The 8,780-nt window shown below is 44.6% G+C and overlaps 1 protein-coding gene across 1 annotated transcript in view; it reads left to right on the top strand.

Annotated features, from left to right (window-relative positions):
- Positions 1-1,425: 1,425 nt before the first annotated feature.
- Positions 1,426-8,780, top strand: part of Dmrt1 (doublesex and mab-3 related transcription factor 1) — a 74,252-nt gene continuing 66,897 nt past the window's right edge. Inside the window, exon 1 of the mRNA XM_028764124.1 lies at positions 1,426-1,447. The gene's annotated coding sequence lies outside the window, so the exon portion shown is untranslated. The remainder of the gene's footprint in view (positions 1,448-8,780) is intronic.

Raw genomic sequence — 8,780 nt, 5'->3', positions numbered from 1 at the left:
TGACATCTCCGCTTGATTTTCATTTGACAAAAAAATTAAATTCACAGAACGTTTTTGACTCCTTTGTGAAAATTCACTTTAATATTGATCGCCCTTGTTGAATAAATTACATTTCAAACCGAGTTTACTCTAGTCTCTTAACGTCTGTGGGCCAACTTCATAATTGCTAATCTGGTCTTAGTTTACAAGCAGTGAGCAAGCTTTCCAGAACAAAATGGGTAGGTGACTTTTAAAGTAGACTGTAAATAGCTGGCTTGTTGTCAAAAGAAAATATTGATTCAGTGTTATAGCAGATTTTTCTGATGTTTATTAGGAGGACGAACTCTCTGCTCTTGCTTCATGCAGCCAAATGTCAGGTCAGTTCAGTGCGCACTAACATGGGACTTTGGGATTGATTTTCACACTTACTCCCTCTTCTCGTACCTTCCCTTAACTCTGAGCTCAGCGTGTTGTGAGGGAGGGAGGGGTTTCTAAAATACACAGGCTAATGCAGTAAACCAACGGAGCAGACTGTATTCATGAAGCACCAGTGTGTTTGCTAAAGTGAATTCTGACCTGTTTATTCTGTCTAAGCAGATTTCCTTTCTTCTTCTTTTTTTTTTAAAAGATTTATTTTATGTATATGAATACACTGTAGCTATCTTCAGATACAACAGAAGAGGGCATCGGATCCCATTACAGATGGTTGTGAGCCACCATGCGGTTGCCAGGAGTTGAACTCAGGACTTTTGGAACAGCAGTCAGTGCTCTTAACCACTGAGCCATCTCTCCAGCCCTCTCTCTTCTTTACCTTCTTCCTGTTTCTCCATTTTATCTATTTAATGACTTTTTGTTGGGCAGGACAAATTCTATGTGATCTGTCACTTTGCACAAAACGTGTCTCTCATTGATGTTCCCCCCACCCCCGGGGTGGAGACATTTGATAAACAAGTACATAAGGAAGATATTTTCATTGAAGTGGCGTTAGAAGGTATGGGTGGGTGGGAAGGATGGTGTCCTGGATGATCTAAATGGTGTGGTCCAGGCAAGAGAGCCTCACAGAGAAAAATAGGTTAGATCTAGAGCTAGAGCTAGACAGAGCTGTCCTAGTCAGGGTCTTTTGGAACTCACTTAAGAGACTGCTTACAGCAGGCAGGTAGCCACTGTCTGCAGTGGCATGAACTGGGTGACATTGGTGGATCTGCGTTACCCTGGGCTGTGGAGGCCTCAGGAGGAGGAGTTGGGATTTTACTAGATAGTCGTGGAAAGTCACTGGAGTGTTGAAGCAGCGAGTATGTGGCCTGATTTACTTCCGTCTAAGATCTCTGGCACTGAGTGTGGCTGATAGAAGCCAAGTGGAGCAGAGGTTCATGGATGGTTCAATGCCCATGGTCAGTAGGGAGCTGCTTGGACAGGTGGTGGCAGTAGAGACAGGAAGCAGGCGTGAGACAGGAGGTCTGTTTTGGAGGTAAGTTTACTTGTCATTTTGGTGGATGTTATCGGTGGTGCTTTCTCTAGACAGTGGCTGCCACAGCAGCTCTGGGATTATGCTCTTGCTGGGGCTCTGTCAGACTGAAAGGTGAACAGTTACAGTTCAGCCTGCTCAGCAGAATGAAGGGCCCTTTAAAGACTAAGTGTGGTGGAATTTTTGCCTGATCCTGGCACTGGCTTAGGTAGGAAGATCACAAATTGGAGACCAGCTTTAGTTACATAGGGAGACCCTCCCATCTCTAAAAAAGGAGAAAAGTGTATCCTGCAGAGGCGGGTCAGTGATCAAGAGCACGTGCTGGTCCTGCAGAGGATGGGGTTCAGGTGTGCTTTCACATACATACACACTCCTCACGTCCGCCCCACATACACATAATTAACTTTCTTACAAAAGGAAAAAGTGCACTACCCAACCTCAGTCCTGTGACTGTGTTAACTTGAATGCCAAGAGGAATTTGGTAGATGTCACTAGGCAAAGAGCTTTGGGGAGAAAGGTGATCCTGGATTCTCTGGGATCTGATTACGTGAACCCCTAAGAGTAGACAGCTTTCCTGACTACTCCAGGTATGGCAAACAGAAGGTGACAGACGTGATAGATGGACCTTTCAAGATTGAAGAAGCCCCACCCACTACAAGAGAGGCAGGAGGTTTGGAACATCCCTCAGCTGACTATGTTTAAGTATCACTTGTAGTTTTTTTTTAGTGAGCCATCTAAGTCTGTCCTGTTTCCATTTCTCATTTGAATCCCTCTTCTTAATATAGTAGTTTCCCACTGGTTATAAAAATTGACCCCATGTGATAAGAATTGCAATATCCTCTACTACATGGTGTTGTAAACCATGAAAGTGCATTAAGAACAGCCCTGGAAGGGCTGTGGGGACTAGAGACTTGCCCACTGTGGGTTGCATCATTCCCTATGCAGGGATCCTGGACTGTATAGTAAAAGAGCTGAACAAGGCACTGATAGGGTCTGCATCCTGACTGTGGATGCAACGTGACCAGCTGCCTGAAGCCCCAGAGAGCCATAGAATGGAGTGTTCTGGAAAGCAAGCAAAGGACCAGAAGATGGAGTTGTTGTTGTTGTTGTTGTTGTTGTTGTTATTTTGGAAGACTTATTTCTAATTCGAGTGTGTGTTTGCCTGCTTTGTGTGTGTTTGCCTGCTTTGTGTGTGTATGTGTGTGTGTGTGTGTGTGTTAGATTTTCGAGTGTAGCTTAGACAGATAACGCCAGACCAAACAGTTCCACGAGAGGGGGTTTATTCGAGGCGGAGGGAAGAGAGCAAGAGGAGAGAGAGCAGAGAAGTAGAGGAGTAGAGGCCGGCCATGACCACGACCATGTGGAGAGAGGGGGAAGGGAAGTGGGGGAAGAGAGGGCAGAGAACCTACAGGCAGGGATCAACTGAGCAAGAGAGGGAGGTGGGGGCAGGCAGCCCCTTTTATAGTGGGCAGGCCTACCTGCCTGTTGCCAGATGACTGTGGGGGTGGATTTAAACAGAATACTAACAGTATGTTTACCATGTGTGTGGGGAGCTTGCTGAGACCAGAAGGAGGGTGTTAGATTCTCTGGAACTGGAGTTACTGATGGTTGTGAGCCGTCATGTAGTTGCTGGGAATCAAACCGGGGTCCTCTGCAAGAGCAGCCAGTGTTCTTAACCACTGAGCCATCTCTCCAGGTCTCTCTTTCAGGTCTCATTAGCCCGTTTTAGTCCAGCTAGTGAGAATGGCCCAAGACAGCTTACAGCAATGTGTTTGTTGGGGTTTGTTTGTTTGTTTGTTTTCCTACTTCAACTCCTAGTTCAGTTTTAACCACGGCAGACTAAAAGTTAAAGGTGTCAATCAATGACCAAATCATTTCACTGCCAGAACAGAAGGTTCTCAACCTTCCTAATGCTGCAGCTCTTTAATACAGTTTGATAATGTGTGGTGACTCCAACCATAAACTATTTCATTGGTACTTCGTAGTTGTAATGTAGTTATCTGACATTGGAAGTTTCAGTGCTACTGTCTGGTATGCAGTAAACTGTGGGGCTGTTGTGCTGAGGAATGAGGAGTTGCACAGCTCTGTCCCCGGATCCTTGAGGGTTGGTGTCACATACCCCACCCATTATGCATTTCTTGGAGGCTCAAGTCACCTTAAGTATATTGGTCACCTTTCTTTCTCTGTGATGATAAATACGCTGACCAAAGCGACTTAAGCAAGGAAGGTCTTGTTCTGGCTCACAACATCAGGTTGTAATTGATGAGGAGAGGTAATGCACAATAACTGGGGCTTCAGGCAGCTGGTCACACTGCATCCACAGTCAGGATGCAGACCCTATCAGTGCCTTGTTCAGCTCGTTTACTATACAGTCCAGGATCCCTGCATAGGGAATGGTGCAACCCACAGTGGGCAAATCTTCCATCTCAATTACCCTAATCAGTATAATTCTTCACAGGCACGCCCAGAGGCCCGTCATCTCCAAGGAGATTCTAGAGCTTTTTAGGTGACAGTTGGGATCAACCTTTGTACTCACAAGCACTTTACCTCTTCTCTAGAGGGCTCACAGTGACTATGTAAGCGCTGCGTAAATCGTTGTAACAATGGCCTGGGGTGGAGCTTTAGTCACTGCCAATTGTGTACAAGTCCCGGGTTCAATTCTAAGTACTGTAAAAAAGAGTTATTCTTCAGTGTTGTTTAGGGGATAATGACAAGGGAATAGCCCTGTACGTGTGTAGTCCAGAGGCAACCACATAGCAAGTGAAGGAGACAGGAAGCAAGTAACTGAGTGTGGGAGAGAGCCAGTAATGCACAAAGCTGATGACGCCCAGAACACTAATGGCTTCATGTGGATTCAGCGTAATTCAAGTGTGACATTTTGGAGATTTGGACAGTCTTTAAAATAACCTACTTCAGTTGAAGTTGATTGGTTCCTCAGTTACAGATCTTGGGGGGGGGTGACCTGTGTTGTCTAGTCAGATATTCATAGCGACTACCTGGACAATAGAGACACCTTATTCTTACCACGCAGTCATTCAGCTGCTTGAAAGTCATTTTACTGTTTTGCGTTCATGTGAAAGACCTCTTGTCTTCAGCATTGCAATACAGTGCCAGGTTCCCCTCTGAGAACAGCATATGGTAGTGAATGCTTGCTCAAGGGTCTTGAAAATAGCAGATACTTAGAGAAAGAATTTTGCTGATTTTATGTCTGGAGTGGAAGATGCATCATTAGAAGAGGCTTCCCATAGGATTGTAAAGGCCTTCTTACCCCTGAGATTGGGAAAGGCTACATACATCCTTGGTTTGTGTTTTCATTTCTTCACTTGCAAAGTGAGTAAAATAATTGTTTCCTGGATTTGTTAGCATACTTGTATTTTTCACAGGTTACTTAGAACATGCCATTTTCATCAAATATGATACAGCTGTGGGAAAAAAGAGCTTGTAGACTCTTGATGGAGTATAAAGCAGGACCTAGAATGTACGTCTCAGATGAGTTCTTGCTACGAGCAGCCGAGTGAGCGTGAGGTCTACCATGCAGCCATAAACTGGTTCTTATAAAAAATGAGCTGCACAGGGTAGGGGTTGGGGGCTGAGGAGATGGCTTAGTAGTTAAGGGCACTGGCTACTCTTCCACAGGACCCGGGTTCAATTCCCAGCACCCACATGATAATGACTCAAAACCGTCTGTAACTCTAGTGCCAAGATATCTGGTGCCCTCTTCTGCCCTCCACAGACAGTGCATGTATGTGGTGGATAGACATACACACAAGTAACATATCTGTACGTAGAAAATAAGAATTAATAAATCATAAAAGGCTATATGATCAATATCCGTTATATTCTTAGATTAAGGAGGCAAACACAAGCAGATTCCTCACACCCCACTATACTAAAAGTATTAAGTACTCACTTAGATCGTAAGATAGTTTCTCCCTTCTCACGGCTGTGATTTTTTTCCCCTTTTGTTAACTCCACTGATAATGTGTGTGGTGTTAGCCATCCTTTTTCCTTTCTGAAGGTCTCGGGAGTGTCATACAACCACACAGCTCAGGATTCTGAGGTTTGGAGGTTAGCTGCAGCATACTTTCAGGGGAGCACCTCACTACCTTGCTGTCCTCGCAGCAGAGATGGAAGACACACTCTAGAACACACACCTGAGAGTAAGACGCATGGGCCTCCACACAGATGTACTGTGGGCATGGGGTGGAGTCACTGTCAATCAGAAACGTGGGGGAACTGAGCAGGGCATGTCTCAGTGCTCTCCACTGAGAAAGGGGCCATTTCCTTGGCAGCCTGGCTTTAGTTCAGTTTTAGGAGTTTTCTTTTTATCACTTCCAAAACTTGGATTTATTTGGAAATGAACAGTGTTAATTTTCCTTTCCACTAGGGCCAAACAAAGCAAAAGAGGGTCTCGTGGATTCAGTGAATGTAGTGGCACCGAATGCAGGAAGTGGCCCCAAATTAACAAGCAGAAGTAGTGGATAGCACACATAATTAATGCCTCACTAGCAGGAGCCCACTTTCCCCCAGCATCCTACCCCAGGACCTTCTAGCTTGCAGTGCCCCAGCATCCACGACCCCTTATCACTTTCTCCTGCGTTATCTTGGAGATGGGAATTATGAATTATTGGAGAAAAGGAGTTAAGAGGCACATCAAAGAAGTGTGTGTGTGTGTGTGTGATTGAATAAGAGGCTATGTTGGTTGGGGCTGTTGGCTTTGGGTGTGCCGTCTCCGTCATGAAGCACCTGGGTTTGTTTTTCTCTAAAAGATGTAGATAAACTAGGGCGAATCCAGGAGAAGGGCAACAAAAATGATGTATGACTCCGAGGGAAGGAGAATAACAGTCTATAAATATTTGAAAGGTAATATAAAAGAGGGAGAGAGATTATTTATGGTGGTGGAAGGGATTCTGACAGGGAACAGAAGCTTGGATCCAGGAGCAGGGGGAAATTGAATAGAACTGGGGGGGAAAAAAAGCAAAAACAACCAAAAAACCAAAACCACAAAACTTAAGAAGTACGATTAAACATAGAAATGTCATTCTTGTGCTAGTTTGTGTCGCTAGGAAGAAGTGGTGTTGGGAAACTGAGAACTCTCTCGGTGTGAATCACATTTCCCTGATTCTGTGTGCTTCCTTCTCTCCTTCTTCAGTGTGTACTTTGTTTAATTTCCAACTCCGGTGTTGGGTTTTTGGAGGTGTGAGCAGTAATTCTGATGCGACCAGCTTTCCTTCCCTCTCCCCCTCCACCCCCTCTCCCCGCAGTGTCTGCCTTGTGGCAGAGATTGTCTTAGCTGCTTTGTTATTTATTATTTTCATTTAACCTTTACAACAACTCTGTAAGGTAGGAACTGTTTTTTTCCACTTAGGAGAAAATTGAGATTCAGTAATCTTGCTGGAGAGCACGTGCGTATTGAGTAGCAGTGTTCAGGGCGAGGTCACAGCACTGTGTAGAATTCGAACATGCTTGGCTCTATGGCCTTGGTCACACTATGTCAGCAGTAGTGGCTGAGATCCACCAGGTAGCCAGGTAATTGTTTATATCCAGAAGCAAGTAAATAATTGGTGTTGGGAGATGTCTTCCCTGTGCTTTTCTAGTCTCCTTAAAAATGTTTGTTACTATTTTTTATTTTTTATTACTGATATTATTACTATTTTATTTTATGTGTATGGGTACTTGTCTGTACGTATGTCTGTGCACCACATATGTGCCTAGTGCCTACAGAGGCCTGAAGAGGACACTGATCCCCTACACCTGGAACTACCGCAGTTGTGAGCGGCCATGTGGGTGCTAGGAATCAAACTCGGGTTGTCAGGAAGAGCAGCCACTGCCCTCAACCACTGAGTCATCTCCATATTTTTTTTTTTACCCTCTTTTCATTCTTGAGAGATATTTTCTCAGTAAGTAGTGTGTTATGAATATATTAGTTTTCTTGTCCTGTAAATTCCAGAACCCCATAGGCATTTAGCCATCCTTATGGAATATTTCATGCAACCTTGTTAAGGAAAAGAATGTTTTCCATATAAGGCCTTACCCTGGACCTCCCATGCCATTGGGTTAGGGACCTTTGATGGTATTCTGTCCTTTTTGTTCTGCTGCTTTCAGTTAGGATGTCCCCACACCACAACAGAATAGGCAGAATAATCTACTCTCGGTCAGAGTGGAACCTGGGGAGCTGGGGATACCATGTTCTGTAGCAGGGTGTGTACTTAATATGAGTTCAGTCTCTAGCCATGAAGAAAGGAAAGGACTGGGTATCAGGGTTCTTCATCATCATTACTAGAGCTTAGAAAACTGGAATCCAAAGGCCCAGGCAATAGCCCCTGTTACTGCTACACCCTTTGTGTGCCAGCCACCTTTCTTGGTTCCAGCTGGTTCTTTATGCTCTCAGATTCCAGGGGTTATTATTGGGCATGGACATAGATAGACATTGGAACCTACCTTTTTAAATTTTAGAGAGTGTTATAAAGAAGCTCAGAGCTAGCCCCACCTTTCTTGGCGGCTTAAGGTGTGGCTCTCCTTGGTAAGCACTGGGTGTCTTTATGGTTGGCATTCTGAAGGATGTTGTTGATATTCAAAGGGCTCTTCCCTAATGAAACTCACTGGCTTATCTAAAGCAAGGAAAGTGTTAAAGTGCAACAGAGCTAACTGGGAAGGAAGAATGGACCATCAGGAGTGGGAGGGGACAAAGGACAGTAATGAGGGGCAACTCTGATTGAAATACATTATGTGCACGTATGAAAAGTGGAGGGCAGTGTCTGATTATTTTGTCCTTTTTTAAATTAAATTTGTTTATTTAGATTTATTTTGCTATGATTTTGTGTGCATGAGTATTTTGTACCATGTGCATGCCTGACATCCAAGGAGGCAGTACACGTCCATGTGGGTCCTGGGAATCGAACCTGGGCCCTTTGCAAGAACGAGTGCTATTAACCACTGAGCAAACTCTCCAGCTCATTTGTTTTGCTTTTAAAAGTTGGAGTCTCACTCTGTTGCCTAGGTTGCTTTAGGTTTGGAGGCTCAAACCTCCCAGGTAGCTGAGACCACAGACATGTGCCACCATGCTCGGCTCAAGGACCAGACTTGTATCAGGGACATCGTGGCAGTACGTGTCAAGGATCTTACTGTAGCGATGCCATAATGCCCTTTTCTTTACCTTTGCCGTGGTGACATGCAGTGAAGACCACTGCTGTGGTGACATGGAAGTCTAACCTGGCTGAAGATGCTGGCATTTTTCAAAGACAGTTTTCTGTGTGCCAGTCTGGTATCTTCCTCCCTTTGGAATTGCATGTCTTTTTTTAAAAACAAAATAAAGAGCCTTTTGTTTTCTGTTCCT

This window comes from Grammomys surdaster, unplaced genomic scaffold, assembly GCF_004785775.1.
Source record: "Grammomys surdaster isolate TR1022 unplaced genomic scaffold, NIH_TR_1.0 141, whole genome shotgun sequence".
NCBI lineage: Eukaryota > Metazoa > Chordata > Mammalia > Rodentia > Muridae > Grammomys > Grammomys surdaster.
This window is presented reverse-complemented; position numbering and strand designations above follow the sequence as displayed.